At 42.9% G+C, this 17648-nt stretch overlaps 1 long non-coding RNA gene across 1 annotated transcript; it reads right to left on the reverse strand.

The window, feature by feature from the left end:
* Window positions 1-362: 362 nt before the first annotated feature.
* LOC130282535 (uncharacterized) lies at window positions 363-13363 on the reverse strand. Its single transcript, XR_008846441.1, has 3 exons — window positions 13236-13363; window positions 3736-3815; window positions 363-1409 (listed from the first exon to the last, which is right to left on the reverse strand). It is a non-coding gene; the product is annotated as an uncharacterized LOC130282535 (long non-coding RNA).
* Window positions 13364-17648: the final 4285 nt, after the last annotated feature.

Consider the following 17648-nt stretch of genomic DNA (forward strand, 5'->3'; position numbering starts at 1 on the left):
GGGTGTATTATTATTTTTGGGAGGAAACACAAAATATTTTAATATAAACAAACAATTGTAACACACTTTGGTTGGTCAGTGTTTGAATGTTCTACCTTCTATTGTTGTAGCTACTTTCTCTGTCATTTTTTTCTTGGTGTAAGTTTGCGCCTTAACAAACATGATTGCGCCAAAATTTGCACCAAAATGAAAAGTCGCAATTAACGAATTCCAAAACAAGGCATGATTTAAACTGAAATAATAACTTACACCGTCATATCAGTGGTAATGTTCTAAACCATTTGGCGCAACTGTTTATTGCAAAAAAGTAACATATAAAGAAAATAGCGACAAAACAGTAAAAAACTGTGTAAAAGCTTTCATACATACCCCTCATAGTCACCTGATCACAGTGCCTAATACAGGTTGCGTAGCAGAGCTTAATGTCCTCTCATAAGTGTAACCTGTGCGTACATAGGTGGTGTACGTATTTTTTTCCTGAAAAACGAATTTTGGCCTAGTTACTGTGAAAGGCCAGCCAAAGCTACACCCTTGTTTCTGTAGCCTTATACAGTTTTAAGTGGAGCATATTGTCCAGCTCTCATAAGTGAAAACTGTACGTACACCTACGTGGTGTAAGTTTTTTTTATTCTGAAAAACTAATTTTGGCCTAGTTACTGTGAAAGGCCAGACAAAGCTACTCCCTTTTTTCTGTAGCCTTATATAGTTTGTAGTGGAGTGCATAGTCCTCCTCTCATAAGTGTAAAGTATTCATACACCTACGTGGTGTATGTTTTTTTTTTCCTGAAAAACTAATTTGGGCCTAGTTACTGTGAAAGGCCAGCCAAAGCTACACCCTTGTTTCTGTAGTCTAATACAGATTTAAGAGTAGTGGAGCGCATTGTCCTTCTTTCATAAGTGTATCATATACGCACTTAGCTGGTGTATAAGTATGTCAGGCAGAGAAGTGCCAGGATGTGTACAGAGGAGTGGCAGAGGCCTAAATTCATCAGGCTCAGGCAGAGGTCACAGCAGGGCAGGAGTTGCAGCGAGAGGTCTGAGCTCCCAGTGTCAGCTAGCAGTCGTGTCTCGACCAGCAACCCAGCAGCCGTGATTGATTGGTTAACTCGGTCATCCACTTCATCCCAAGTGACATCCGACACCCCCAGTCAACAGTTGGTGGGTTCCTCAGACTCAACCCTCAGTTGGTATGGCCCTCATGCTGCTGCTGCTACCTCCAGGCTCTGTCCTTATGCCGCCACATGGTCTCCTCATGCTGATGCTGCCACCTCCCAGCCTCTCTGATTGTGCTGCCATATGGTCTTGTTATACTGATGCTGCCACCTCCAGGCTCTGTCATTGTGCTGCCATATGGTCTCCTCATGCTGATGCTACCACCTCCAGGCTCTCTCGTTTTGCTGCCATGGATACTGCAAAACATAATTAAGGTGCTGGTCCCCAGTTACAGAAATTCCTCCGCATTAGACCACAAGTAAGTATTGAGGATATGCATTAGATAAAACTTAACTTTTCTTAGGATAAAATACATGGACCCCAAATTTTTTTTGAAATCTAGCAAAACACCATGTGCTACCTACACCACCAAGTATTGATGAAATGCAAAGACCTCTAAAAGTTGGATGGGAACAACGTATGGTCCATTATAACATGTGGGGGTAAAAACTTCCCCTGTAAGGCCCTACTCTCACACTATTAATTCCCTTCTTGACAAGTGTTACTCGCCCTAAAAAGGGCGGCCACACACAGGGACCTCTCCCTATTTCTACCTAAAAACACTGCCATTTCCCAGAAAAAGCCCCCCAAAATTTGTAGTGCAATTTCTCCCGAGTACGGAAATATCCCATATGTGGCCCTAAACTGTTTCCTTGAAATACGACAGGGCTCCGAAGTGAGAGAGCACCATGCGCATTTGAGGACTAAATTAGGGACTGCATAGGGGTGGACATACGGGTATTCTACGCCAGTGACTCCCAAGCAGGGTGCCTCCAGCTGTTGCTAAATTCCCAGCGTGCCTGGACAGTCAGTGGCTGTCCGGAAATGCTGGGAGTTGTTGTTTTGCAACAGCTGGAGGCTCCGTTTTGGAAACACTGCCATACAATACGTTTTTAATTTTTATTGGGGGGGGACAGTGTAAGGGGGTGTATATGTAGTGTTTTACCCTTTTTTATGTGTTAGTGTAGTATAGTGTAGTGTTTTTAGGGTATATTCGCACTAGCGTGTTACGGTGAGTTCCCCGCTAGGAGTTTGCGCTGCGGTGAAAAATTTGCCGCAGCCCAAACTTGAAGCAGGAAACTTACTGTAAACCTGCCCGTGTGAATGTACCCTGTACGTTCACATGGGGGGCGGCAAACCTCCAGCTGTTTCAAAACTACAACTCCCAGCATGTACTGACAGACCGTGCATGCTGGGAGTTGTACTTTTGCAACAGCTGGAGGCACACTGGTTGGAAAACTGTCAGTTAGGTTCTTTTACCTAACTCAGTATTTTCCAACCAGTGTGCCTCCAGCTGTTGCAAAACTACAACTCCCAGCATGTATTGATCGCCGAAGGGCATGCTAGGAGATGTAGTTATGCAATAGCTGGAGGTACACCACTACAACTCCCAGCATGCCGTGACAGCTGTTTGCTGTTTGGGCTTGCTGGGATTTTCAGTTTTGCAACATCTGGAGGGCTACAGTTTATAGACCACTGCAAAGTGATCTCCAAACTGTGGTCCTCCAGCTGTTGCAAAACTACAAATCCCAGAATGCCCAGACAGCAAACAGCTGTTTGGGCATGCTAGGAGTTGTAGTTTTGCAAGATCTGGAGGGCTACAGTTTAGGGACCACTATATAGTGGTCTCTAACTGTAGCCCTCCAGCTGTTGCAAAACTACATATTCCAGCATGCCCAAACAGCTGTCTGGGCATGCTGGGAGTTGTAGTTTCGCAACATCTGGAGGGCTACAGTTAGAGACCACTGTATAGAGGTCTTAAACTGCACCCTCCAGATGTTGCTAGGCAACTCACCGGCTTCCGTACGATCAAGCAGCACGACATCACCGCCCGCCGATCTCCGTTGCCCGCAGCCTCCGACGCCCGCCCGGATGGGTAAGTGGATCTTCGGCACCGGTCTCCTTCCGTTCCCCGTTCTGCCCCGCCTATTGTGGGTGGGCAGGACGGGGAAAACGAAAGTTAATCCCCCCCCCCCCCCGCCCCCGATCTGCTATTGGTGGTCACGTCTAGACCACCAATAGCAGGGATAGGAGGGGTGGCACCCCTGCCACCTCACTCCTATCCCTTCAGCAGGCATCCCGGTCCGATCCCCGCCCGGCGCGCGGCGGGGGCCGGAATTCTCCATGACGTACGCCTACGTCATGGGTCCTTAAGTACCAGGGTGTCATGACGTATGCGTACTTCAAGGGTCCTTAAGGGGTTAAATGGTTCAGGGCCTGTGATAAATATGGAGCTAGTTCACATTTTTGTGAAATTATACTTCAAAAAAACACTTTGTATGACTCCCTTTTCTGTGACTTTTTTCCCCTGCGTGACTCTTGTTTGACTTTTTGAAATTGCTGTCGGCAGCCAGTTTTGTAAGCCAGGTCTGGGCTGGTGTATGTTTGTAGTGCAATTGAGGGCAATGCGACAAGTCTGCGACTTGTTTTTTGAAAAGTCACACGTCATATATCTCTGACCAATGCAAAGTACCCCTTTAAGCAGAGCTTGCAGTCCACTGCAAAATGCAGTGTGAAACTAACCTCAGGTTGTTGTGGATATGCTCCTTTTTCATGCAAGCCTGTACTCGTGTTGTACTAGGTATATGAGCAGTGGTACCCACCTATAAAAAAATAACATGTTACAGACATTGGATTTTCTCCAAAAACTTCAATGTGGAAGACAAAGTGGAAGATTTATCAAAACTTATGTAGAGGGAAAGTGGTGCAATTGCCCATAGCAACCAATCAGATCGCTTCTTTCATTTTTTAAAAGGCCTCTCAAAACTAAAAGAAGCAATCTTTGCTGATATGTTTGGTTGATATGGGCAACTGCACCACTTTTTCTCTGCACAAGGTTTTTATAAATCTCCTCCAAAGTCCAGAACAAGTCCAAAAATTAATTGCATTTGCGGCAGAAAAAAAACTAATTTTACTGCTGCAGAATCCACAACTTTTTTTTTTAATACATTTTCCACACCTAGATTCACAGCACCAATTCTACTTCAACATCTTTGAGATTTGTCGTACATTGGATTTCAAGGGATTCTCTGTGGTGGAATTTCCTACACAGTCCAGATTCCACAAAAAACAAAATCCACCCAAAAAAGCCTTTTAGTCAATGGGGTTTTGATTTTTGAAGCTTATTTTCACTGTTAAATTCCCAGCTGAATGTCCCCAGTATGCATGGGCCTTAATTGTGGAAATGTTCGGCATTTTCTGCTAATAAAAATCTGCAGCATTTTAATAGCACCTTAAGGGTTCGTTCACATGCTATTTGTTCTTGCGGGTTTTCTGCTGCGTATTTTAAAGTGTCCGGGCTCTTCTCGGCTGCCTGTAGCAGATTTTCCGTGGCGGAATTTACACTGCGGAAAAACCGCCGCAGTCCCTACTGACTTCAATGGGGCTTGCGGTGGATTTTCCGCAGGGTAAATTCCTCCGTGGAAAATCTGCTGCGGACAGCTGAGAAGAGCCCGCCCCCCTTTCAAATACGCAGCAGAAAATCCGCAAAAACAAATAGCATGTGAACACAGACAGATCTGCAGCATATTTTATGCTGCGGATCCGACGACAATGGACCCTAGTGTTGCCTCTATCTGTGCCTGCTCAAAGCTGCGATCCACCGCTATGAGCAGACACGCTGCGTTGTGCGAGTCTCCGAACGCATGCACAGTATACTCGCACACATTGTGGCTGCTCTCGGCCTAACTTAGGTAGCAGGGGGAGCGGCCACGATGTGTGCGAGTATACTGCGCATGTGCACGGCAATTTGCACATCGCAGCGTGTCTGCTCATAGCTGGGATTGCCACTATAAGCTCGCACAGAAGGAGGCAACACTGTAGGGTCCACCATTAGTGGATCCGCAGCGTATTTTACACTTCAGATCCGTCTGTGTGAACGAGCCTTAAAGGGGTCATGCTGTAGATTTTTTTTTGCATATGTGACCAGAGGTGTAGCTTGTAGCTTCAGGGGCCCCAATGCAAAATCTGCAACAGGGCCCCATATGCCAATTATTGTACTACTCTCTTATGGGGCAGATGTGCTTTGGGGCCCCCTTAGGCACCAGGACCCTGGTGCGACTGCTACCTCTGCTACCTCTATAGCTACTCCCCTGCATGTGACCCTACCCTTAAGGATACTGATCATCTTTAAAAATGTTCAACATTTTATAGTGGGGGTCTGGGTATTGCTGACCAAGTGATAATCGAAAGGCTTTAAAATTATTTTAAGTATTCTATAACAATTGGAGAAATACAGAGGTACAGTAAGAACCCACAGAAGTTTGTAGGGGCCATATTTCATATCTGTAAAACTTAAAGGTGTGCATAATATTCATTTAAATGAGACTGTGGCTGATGAGACTGTGTATGTGACATTTGGTGGGCACACAGCATATCCCCCCCCCCCCCCCCCAGTATAGGGTGTCAGTATGCCCCCTCCATTGTAGAACAATATAAACCAGCCCTGACATATTACCCTACAGCCATGAACTGTGTGCTATTTTTGCCTTGCACTGACCTTTTTAGCTAATTTGGTAAAAATACAGACAGATAGGGGCCACGTTACCATTGGTTGGATTTCCTAAACCCCAACCCACCACCTGAAGGCATCTCAGCCCCAAAGTTCATGTTCTTTAAAAAAGGTAGAAAATTCAGGAGGTCGGAGAGTGTTTGGACTGCTTTTGACAGGGCAGGTGCGTGACTCCTCAAAGATCTGCAAAGGGTCTGTAATCTCTACATGTTTGGTTTATATGAATTGTTGAATCCTAGCATTCTGCATATGGTATCTTAAATGTAGCTTGAGGCTATGATAGGTAATTGCATAAGTTGGAAATCTCTATAATGTAACCTCATAATTGTATTGCATCCCTGTAAAAGCAGGAGTATCCCAATGGTTAATCTGCATTAATACAGACAGATGCATTCTTATGATGCACTGCAAGCTCACCTCCAATACTATGTTGCCCCATGCGTACTATGTTATCGTGGCTCCATACAACCTTTGAACCGGTACAATGCAACATGGTGCTCATAGACTTCTGTTGAGTCCTACTGTACTTCCTTCTGCCTCCCGTTTCATACAGAGGCGTTTTTTATGTCTGGTTTAAAAATAAATAGTGCATTGTACTTTTGTAACAAAGCCTTAGGCTTAGTTCACACATTGTAAAAGGAACTGACACATTTTATTTCAAATGCACGTTTCTGTCCGTAAATAGGTGCTTTGCTTTTACAGACATTTTTTTTTTTAAGCTGTTTATAGATGAAAATACAATACAAAGTCAATGTAGATGCGCTGATTTTATACATAGGTTTTGATGGCGCAGATGGAGTGTTCGAGCACCAAATGTATTAATGGTGCAGGGCCTGGGATAAATATGGGGCTAGTACAACTTTTTGGGAAATTTCACTTCAGAAAACCATTTTGAATGGTCCCATTTTCTGCGACTTTTGTCGAAAAGTTGCATGTCGTAAATCACTTACCAATGCAATGTAAAAAAAACAGATCTTGTGTAAAACATCTGTTCAGTGAAAAATTGTACAGGCCGGCGCACCACTAAAAGTCACACATGCAACATTTTTGCAACAAATATACACAAAAAAACCCCTCATTATTCCTTATGGGTCTACTGAAAAGAATGATTTAGGGCTCGTTCACACGGCTCTTGTGCTCCACTAAATGGAACTCCGTCTGCCAGCCCATTGGAATGACTGAAGAGGAGCAGATAAAAAAAATACTGCATGTCCTATTTTCTTTCTCTGCTCAACTCTGGTAAAATACTATGGGGGAGATTTATCAAAACCTGTCCAGAGGAAAAGTTTCTGAGTTGCCCATAGCAACCAATTAGATCACTTCTTTCATTTTTTAAAAGACCTCTGAAAAATGAAAGAAGCGATCTGATTGGTTGCTATGGGCAACTCAGAAACTTTTCCTCTGGACAGGTTTTGATAAATCTCCCCCTAGATCCCTGCCGTAACCCATTCAAGTCAATAGGATCCATCAGGACCCAGTGATGTCAATCGTGCTCTGACCAATTCTGGGTCCATTCGGTGCAAAAAAATTTTAAAAAAAGCCAAACGGATCCAGAATGGGACAGAGCATAACAGCAGTGTGAACTTAGCCTTAGGGTGATCAAGTTTTTTTCTTTAAACAACAGGCGGTCTACCGGGTGTTACTTTCATAAATATACAATTAAATATGGGTGCAATACACCCAATCTGATCCCTTGGGGAAGATTTATAAAGCAACAAATAAGCTTGATTCTTTCAAAAAGGCCTCCCAAAAATAAGAAGTGCTCTGGGTGGTTGCTATGGACAACTTTTCCTCTGCACAGGTTTTCCTAAATTTCCCCCATTACATGTAAAAGAAGCATTTGTTTCTTGACACCTGCTTATGTCGCCTTGAATATTTCCCCCTAAAATAATATCTACATGTATGAACTTATGAGAATTATATTTAGTCATTTCTAATGAGTGACATGGAGTATGGTTGTATGCAAAAATTCAGCGTTTCTTCTTAGATTTCTGTTTCTATGAATGACTAATACGGCTCTATTATGTTTGTGGGGACAATGGGGGGTATTTACCAATTTTGCCTGTTCACTGTTTGTTTTTACCCTTTTTTTTTTCACTTTGGTTTTCGTGGACATGGACCAAATTTATCATTTGGTGCAAGTTGTTAGTAATTTTGGCTCAAATGTTGAAACCAGCTGTTCACAGCGCCTTTTACAGAGAACTTACCGCCACAGAGGACGCGTATTTTACCCTGTAGAGCAGCCATTTCGGGGTCCCTCCTGCAGTATATCAGCAAGCGACATGAGTTATTTTCTTTTGTGGGGTTTATAGCCACCATGTGAAAGGGATTTTATTTTCAACTTGGGTAGTTTTTTTTTTTTTTACTTTAGTGCAGTGGTCTTCAACCTGCGGACCTCCAGATGTTGCAAAACTACAATTCCCATCATGTCCGGACAGCCGTTGGCTGTCCGGGCATGCTGGGAGTTGTAGTTTTGCAACATCTGGAGGTCCGCAGGTTGGAGACCACTGCTTTAGTGCTTTACCTTTCCTGAACCTGTGCGGCCATGTCCAATGCTGGCTCAACGGAGGGTGAAGGTTCCTCAGAGACAACTATGTCGCAGGATAGTAGTGCGCAGCCCTGGAGGCGTCGTTGCTTTCACCCAAAAAATGTTTTAATGTATTTTGACGCCTTTGCATTTTCTGACATTGCTAAGTGTGTTTTCCATGTACAAAATTTCTTGGCTGTGATTTGTGTCCCAAAAAAAAAACCTAAAGGCGCAAAATTGCACCAAAGATCAATTGGCGCAAATGATGAATTACTGACTAAAGTTAAAATCACACAAAGGACCGTGTGATTTTGAGAAAGAAGTAAAAATGACAGTGGAGAAGATGCGCCAAACTTTGGCGCAAAAAGACACTGCACCAAAGTATTGCGCCAAAGTTACGTGAAAAAAAACCACACAAATCCTTTGATAAATACCCCCCAATGAGCATTCAGCAAAATCATTCTGTTTTCTACTATTGGCAAGCAAACTATTGAAAGAAAGATGGAGTACTAAACATGTTGGGACATGTAGTGTTAGGCTATGTTCACACGGCAGAATTTCCATGCAGAATCCGGAGGAAAAATTGGGCTTAGAAATTCTGCTACATATAGTTACCATTGAGGTGAATGGAATTTCTCTGTTCCCTTAACACAGCTAATTTTTTCTGCACAAATTCTGCATTCCGGGTTCTGCAAAAACATAGAGGGAGATTTATCAAAACCCGTCCAGAGGAAAAATAGCTGAGTTGCCCATAGCAACCAATCAGATCACTTCTTTCATTTTTGAAAAGGCCTGGGAAAAATGAAAGAAGCGATCTGATTGGTTGCTATGGGCAACTCAGCAACGTCTCCTCTGGACAGGTTTTAATAAATCTCCCCCATAGAACCTGTCAATTCCTTAGCAATATCCATTGAAGTCAATAGGACTCTGAATTCCATACAGAATCTGTGGGGGAGATTGATCAAAACCTGTACAAAGGAAAAGTTGCTGAGTTGCCCATAGCAACCAATCAGATCACTTCTTTCATTTTTGAAAAGAAGCAATCTGGTTACTATGGACAACTGGACAGCATTTTCTCTGCTCAGGTTTTGATAAATCTCCCCTTGTGTGTTGAGCGCAAGAAATTCGGCACAAATTCCACACACAATTTGCAAAACTGTAAAAAAAAAAATCCGCTGCCAGCTTGGCAGAAAGGAATCTGAGTGGAAGCACAGAATTTCCACCGTGTGAACATAGCCTTAAGGTCCATGTACACTACAGAATCTCCGCCCAGATAAACCCTGGGTGGAGATCCCAAAGGTTGCCGGTGCAGTGTCATGGATCCACGGCACTGCACCGAAACTGTCAGAATTAGTAGTGATAGGACCGCACTGATATTGTTGGAACCCATTCCAGCATGGGGGGAAAAAAGAAGAATAAAAAAGTCTGAAAGTTTTAGATTCATATTGCCTGTAAAATGTTTGAGTCTGAAAATGAGTCTGAAAATACAGTGTGTGCACATAGCCTAACACTCCTGCCATCGCATCCTTACAAACCCTCAGGCTAAGTTCACACTACAGAATTTCCACCTCCAATTCCGCTATGAAATTGCAGGCAGAAATTCCGCTTATTAAAATGTATAGTGTAGTGAATGGTTTTCCGTTCACAAATTCACACTTCGGAATTTGTGAAGCGGAATTTGTGAATGGGAAATCCGCTTGGAAATTTCTGCCTGAAGAATGGCGCTGCTCATTCTTCAGGCGGAAATACTCGCGAAACACATTGCAGTCTATTGGAGACTGCTGTGTCCGCACGGTCCTAGCGACGAATTATTCAGTCGGTTCTGGCCACACTCGGATTCTCCGGGCGGGAAATCTTCTGACCAGAGATTCCGTAGTCTGAACCTAGCCTTAGGCTAGGTTCACACTACAGAATTTCTGCTTGCAATTCCGCTTTGAAATTGCACTCAGAAATTCCGCTTGCTAAAATGTATAGTATAGTGAATGGTTTTCTGTTCACAAATTCACACTTCGGAATTTGTGAACGGAAAATCCGCTTGGAAATTTCCGCCTGAAGAATGGTGTTGCTTTAGCCTTAGGCCAGGTTCAGACTACGGAATCTCCAGGCAGAAAATTTCCACCCGGAGATTCCGAGTGCGGCCAGCGCTGGCTGAATCAGTCGGCGCTAGGACCGCGCGGACACTGCAGTCTCCAATAGACTGCAATGTGTTCCGCGCGGATTTCCGCCTGAAAAAAGAGCACTGCCTTTCTTCAGGTGGAAATTTCTAAGCGGATTTTCAAAGCGGATTTTCCGCTTCACAAATTCCGAAGTGTGAATTTGTGAACGGAAAATCATTCACTACACTAGACATTTTAGAAAGTGGAATTTCCGTAGTCTGAACCTAGCCTTAGGGTCTATTCACACGGCAGAATTTCCACTTGCGGAATTCCGACTAAAATGAAAGCCCATAGACTTCTATGGGATTCCGCACTCCCAACCACACTTCTGAATTCCGCTAGAGGAAATTCTACCATGCGAATAGACTGGAATGTCCGTGTGGAATTCCAAAGAAATATTCCGCACGGACATTCCGCTGCAGCAGAGTCCAATTGATTTAAATGGGATTCTTCTGCACTGTGCACACAGGGGAATTTCCTGTTTATGGTGTCCGCAAAAAGAATAGACTTGTCTATTCTTTCTGTGGATTCAGCTTGGAACAGCTAGGAGACTGAGTGGTCATAGCGCCCACCGGATTATTCATATGTGCGGAATGTTCACCCGTGTTTCCCAGCAATCCCCATAGACGGCAATGAATTCCACACAAATTCTGCCTGAGCAACAGCATTCTCAGAAGAGAATTTATCAAAGGATTTATGTGTCTTTTTTAACGTAACTTTTGCGCAATACTTTGGCGCAGTGTCTTTTTGCGCCAAAGTTTGGTGCATCTTCTCCACTGTCATTTTTACAACTTTCTCAAAATCACACGGTCCTGTGTGTGATTTCAACTTTAGTCAGTAATTCATCATTTGGCGCAAATCCATTTTTTTTGGGCGCAAATCACCGCCAAGAAATTTTGCATTTAGAAAACACACTTAGCAATGTAAGAAAAATGTAAAGGTGTCAAAATACATTAAAAAGGGCGGCTCAATACTATCCTGAGGAACCTTCACCCTCCGTTGAGCCAGCATTGGACATGGCCACACAGGTTCAGGAAACGTAAGCACTAAAGCAGTGGTCTCCAACCTGCGGACCTCCAGATGTTGCAAAACTACAACTCCCAGCATGCCCGGACAGCCAACGGCTGTCCGGGCATGCTGGGAATTGTAGTTTTGCAACATCTGGAGGTCCGCAGGTTGAAGACCATTGCACTAAAATAACCAAAAAAAAAAAAAAAACTACCCAAGTTGAAAATAAAATCCCTTTCACATGGTGACTATAAACCCCACAAAAGAAAATAACTCACGTCGCTTGCTGATATACTGCAGGAGGGACTCCGAAATGGCCGCTCTACAGGGTAAAATACGTGTCCTCTGTGGGGGTAAGTTCTGTGTAAAAGGCGCTGTGAACAGCTGGATTCAACATTTGAGCCAAAATTACTAACAACTTGCACCAAATGATAAATTTGGCGCATGTCCACGAAAACCAAAGTGAAAAAAAAAGGGTAAAAAGAAACTTTCAACAGGCAAAATTGATAAATACCCCCCATATAATCTAGGTTTTACAGGCTTATTAGTGAATATTCTGTGGCCTGGATATAAATGTTTAAAGGGGTTGTGCGCTGCCCTGCAGTTCGGAGCTCGGCTCACTGCGTCCGGAAGTTCATTACTCCGAACGCTGTGTGCGGGCTTCCGTGTTCGCAGCCGCCGGGCGTGACGTCACTCCCGGCCCCTTCGTGACTTCTAGCCCGTCCCCTCCGTGACTTCTAGCCCGTCCCCTCGTGACGTCACGCCCGCCCCCTCTACCAAAGTCTATGGGAAGGGGGCGCGTGAATTTCTGTCACGCCCCCTTCACATAGACTTTCGTTGAGGGGGGGGCGGGCGAGACGTCACGAAGGGGCCGGGAGTGACGTCACGCCCCCGGCGGCTGCGAACACGGAAGCCCGCACACAGCGTTCGGAGTAATGAACTTCCGGACGCTGTGAGCCGAGCTCCGAACTGCAGGGCAGCGCACAACCCCTTTAATCCAATATCATTTTGCTTGACAAACAATTTCTCCTTTCCAACATATTCACAAACTGCAAATATATAGAATTACAAAAGAAAGACTCAGAGCCACAGGTAGAAACAGATCTAAAGCGACAGAAAGCTATGATGGCAATACATCAAAGGATAGCTTACTGACAATTCCTTTTATTCCTATTTCAAAGCTGAGCAATTGACCAATACAACTTCTTTATCCAGAGTTACCCCTAAGGCTAATTTCACACTGCTTAAAGGGGTACTCCGGCCCTGAGACATCTTATCCCCTATCCAAAGGGGGTCCCGCCACTGGGGACCCCTGCAATCTTGTATTCGCCACCCACCTGTGGCAGGACCCCCGCGGCGAGACATCTTATCCCCTATCCTTTGGATAGGGGATAAGATGTCTCAGGGCCGAAGTACCCCTTTAAACATTTCCTAATACATTTTATTTTACTTGCACATTTCGTTTACAGGAGAACATGTGTACATAAAATACAAGAATATTTTTACACAGTATGAACTTAGCCTTACAAATCTAGCCTATTAAATTCCTAAGCACTTCTCACTCCCTGCACCAACAGGTGGCGCTGTTGCCATAATTATAGGTGTTCACTTCAAGTCATGTTTTCACTCAAAACCCTTTTTTTTATTATTTAGTAGCACATAAGTGCTGGTGTTCCTAATCACGCTTTTCTTATAAAATCCATGCCCCATAAACATATGTTACAAGTCTCTGGTACCAAGTAGCCTCACAAAATTTTCTACTTGTCATCAAATTTGTGCTTTAGTAGTTAACTACTAAAAGGTGTAGAAGAATATTACGTACCCGCCTTTGTATTACAGGGCTGTGAGCCTGGATTTTCCGGTAAATTTTGCCTATTTCACAACAACAGTGCCTACAATGAGAATCTGCAACAGAAGGGGCAGACTGCAGATATTAAGGGTGGGTTCCCACACAGCGTATACGCAGCGTATCTCACACTGCGCAAAATTTACGGCAGCAGCAGGAAATACGCTGCGTATTCCTTGCTCGCTATACACACGCGGCAGCCCTATGTGTGCAGTGAGTTTTGGAGGCGGAGCCGCGCGTCACAGTCACACCGGCACACGGCTCCGCCTCTAAAACTCACTGCACGCATAGGGCTGCTGCCGGAAAGCCCTGTGTGTATAGTGAGCAAGGAATACGCAGCATATTTTCCGCTGCTGCTGTAAATTTTGCGCAGTGTGAAATACGCTGCGTATACGCCGTTTGGGAACGTACCCTTAAATTGTTGCATGAAACTGGAAAAAAACATGGCTTCTTTCTTTTAGGAACAGCGCCACTCTTGTCCATGGAATGCTTTGGATATTGCAACTCAGTTTTATTCAGTTGAGTGGGTTTGAGCTGCAATACCAGACACAGACCATGTACAATAGTAGTGCTGTTCCCAGTAGTAAAGCATTTTTTGTTTTTCTTTAGAAGGCTAGCTGCACACAAAGGGGAAGATTTATCAAAACCTGTGCAGAGGAAAAATTGGCCAGTTGCCCATAGCAACCAATCAGCTTGCGTCTTTCATTTTTAACAAGGCCTCTGCAAAATGAAAGAAGTGATCTGATTGGTTGCTATGGGCAACTGGGCAACTTTTCCTTTGCACAGGTTTTGATAAATCTCCCCCAAAGTATTTTGAGCCTTGTTTTGGTCAACATATTATCAAAACCATAAGTGGGTCTAAAAAACAAAACAAAAAAAGGTGCAAGTCCTTCAATTATAATTTTTCTATGTCGGTTCCACTCCTGGTTTTGGCTAAAAAATACTGACCAAAATGAGATCCAGAAAACTGACCAAAATAATGTAGAGGAAGTGTGGTGCAGTTACTCATAGCAACCAATCAGATTGTTTGTTTGTTTCTTTTTTTTTTTTTTTTAAATGCCTCTGAAATATAAAAGAAGTGATCTGATTGGTTGCTATGGTCAACTGAACCACTCTTCTTCAACATAGGTATAGATAAATCTCCCACATAGTCTTATCCTGGACAAACCCATTTCATTTCGGTAGGATTCCTGAAAAAAATAACAACAAAAAAGCATCACTTGCGATGTACTGCACTTTCGTTGGATTTTCAATGGACACATTACTCTAAACTAAGGTAATGGATGTGTAAGGCTATGTTCACATCTGTGTTCAAGCTCCATCATAGAATCTGTTTAACTAGTGGGATCCGAGAGGGCAAAAAAAGCTGCTAGCAGTAATTTCCTTTTATTTCCGTCAGTGTCCATTGAGCAACGAACCGCACCCCGGAAAAAGATGTGAATGATGCCTTATTGTTGTTTCGTTTTTTCCATTGCATGTTAAAGTGTATTTTATTGGGCAGAGACATATTACATTCAAGTCTAAAGTGAAATATTGATGGAAATCTGTCGGTGACCCTGATTCCAGTTGATTTCCAAACTTATGTTGGTGACACATTTTTTAGACAAGCGTAGTTTTGTGACACACTATACCAACACATATATAAACTGTAATAATATAAATGGGGATACACCATATCTCATTAAAAAAAAACTTTTAATTTATATTTGTAAAAATATAATTAGAGATTTTCATGAATGTACAGTACAGACCAAAAGTTTGGACACACCTTCTCATTCAAAGTTTTCTTTATTTTCATGACTATGAAAATTGTAGATTCACACTGAAGGCATCAAAACTATGAATTAACACATGTGGAATTATATACATAACAAAAAAGTGCGAAACAACTGAAAATATGTCATATTCTAGGTTCTTCAAAGTAGCCACCTTTTGCTTTGATTACTGCTTTGCACACTCTTGGCATTCTCTTGATGAGCTTCAAGAGGTAGTCACCTGAAATGGTCTTCCAACAGTCTTGAAGGAGTTCCCAGAGATGCTTAGCACTTGTTGGCACTTTTGCCTTCATTGGGTTCAGGTCCGGTGACTGTGGAGGCCAGGTCATCTGGCGCAGCACCCCATCACTCTCCTTCTTGGTCAGATAGCGCTTACACAGCCTGGAGGTGTGTTTGGGGTCATTGGGGGGTATGTATGAAGGATTTTACCCTGTTTTTTTGACTGTGATTTGTCTCAAATTTCCTTTTATGTCACTTTTTGCGACACACAATTGCGCCAAATAGTTTAGAACACAATCACTGATTTCACTTTGTTAGTCATGATTTCAGTTACAATCATTCTTTGGTCTGGAATTCATTAATTGCGACTTTTCAATTTGGCGCAAATTTAGGTGCAAATACCTTAATTTAGGCGCAAATCTACACCATGAATAAAGTGACAGAGAAAATAGCTACAACAATAGAATGTCCCAAAGTCAGATTTACTGCCTGGAATTCTGGGGTCTGCGCCTTTTGCAGGGCTACATTTGTGCCAAAATTACAAACTTGCGTACGACAATTGATAATTTTGGCGCAAATATGCTCCATTTGACGCAAAAAAAATACATAAAATCACACATTGCTACACCATTATTGATACATGTCCCCCATTTTCCTGTTGAAAAATAAATTATGGTCCAACTAAATGCAAACTGGATGGAGTAGCATGCTGCTGCAAGATGCTGTGGTAGCCATGATGGTTCAGTAAGCCTTCAATTTTTAATAAATCCCCAACAGTGTCACCAGCAAAGCACCCCCACACCATCACACCTCTTCCTCCATGCTTGACGGTGGGAACCAGGCATGTAGAGTCCATCCGTTCACCTTTTCTGCGTTGCACAAAGACACGGTGGTTGGACCCAGAGATCTCAAATTTGCACTCATCAGACCAAAGCACAGATTTCCACTGGTTTAATGTCCATTCCTTGTGTTCTTTAGCCCAAACAAGTCTATTCTGCTTGTTGCCTGTCCTTAGCAGTTGTTTCCTAGCAGATGTTCTACCATGAAGGCCTCTTAACAGTTGTTCTAGAGATGTGTCTGCTCTAGAACTCTGTGTGGCATTGACCTGGTCTCTAATCTGAGCTGCTGTTAACCTGCGATTTCTGAGGCTGGTGACTCGGATGAACTTATCCTCCGCAGCAGAGGTGATTCTTGGTCTTCCTTTCCTGGGGCGGTCCGCATGTGAGCCACTTTCTTTGTAGCTCTTGATGGTTTTTGTGACTGCACTTGGGGACACTTTCCACCTAGAATATGACATATTTTCAGTTGGTTCACACTTTTTTGTTATGTATATAATTCCACATGTGTTAATTCATAGTTTTGATGCCTTCAGTGTGAATCTACAATTTTCATAGTCATGAAAATAAAGAAAACTCTTTGAATGAGAAAGTGTCCAAACTTTTGGTCTGTACTGTATGTGTCCATATAAGTAACAGTATGTATGTGCTACCCTCTGTGACATTTCATTACCCCTTCTTTGGTCCCTGCGCCATTTCCTTCCCACTTCTTTATTCTCTGTGCCATTTCATCACCCCCTATGCCATTTTGTCAACCCCCCTTCATCACCTTCAGTGCCATTTCATCATCCCCTTTCATCAACCTCTTACATAGTTAGTACGGTCGAAAAAAGACATATGTACCGTTTTATCATCTGCCTTCATCATTCCTTGTGCCATTTCTTAACCCCTTAAGGAAGAAGCCCATTTTGGCCTTAACCCCTTAAGGACCCGGGGTTTTTCTGTTTTTGCATTATCGTTTTTTCCTCCTTACCTTTAAAAAATCATAACTCTTTAAATTTTTCACCTAAAAATCCATATGATAGCTTATTTTTTGCGCCACCAATTCTACTTTGTAATGACATCCGTCATTTTACCCAAAAATCTATGGCGAAACGGAAAAAAAATGAATGTGAGACAAAATTGAAAAAAACACCATTTTGTAACTTTTGGGGGCTTCCGTTTCTGCACAGTACATTTTTCGGTAAAAATTACCCCTTCTTTTTATTCTGTAGGTCCATACGGTTAAAATGATATCCTACTTATGTAGGTTTGATTTTGTCGCACTTCTGGAAAAAATCATAACTACATGCTGGAAAATTTATACGTTTAAAATTGTCATCTTCTGACCCCTATAACTTTTTCCGCGTATGGGGCGGTATGAGGGCTTAATTTTTGCGCCGTGATCTGAAGTTTTTAACGGTACTATTTTTGCATTTATAGGACTTATTGATCGCTTTTTATTCATTTTTTCATGATATAAAATTGACCAAAAATGCACTATTTTGGACTTTGGACCGTGCGGTTTAATTAATGATATATTTTTATCATTCGGACATTTCCACACACAGTGATACCAC

The sequence above is a fragment of the Hyla sarda genome, chromosome 7, assembly GCF_029499605.1.
Source record: "Hyla sarda isolate aHylSar1 chromosome 7, aHylSar1.hap1, whole genome shotgun sequence".
Lineage (NCBI taxonomy): Eukaryota > Metazoa > Chordata > Amphibia > Anura > Hylidae > Hyla > Hyla sarda.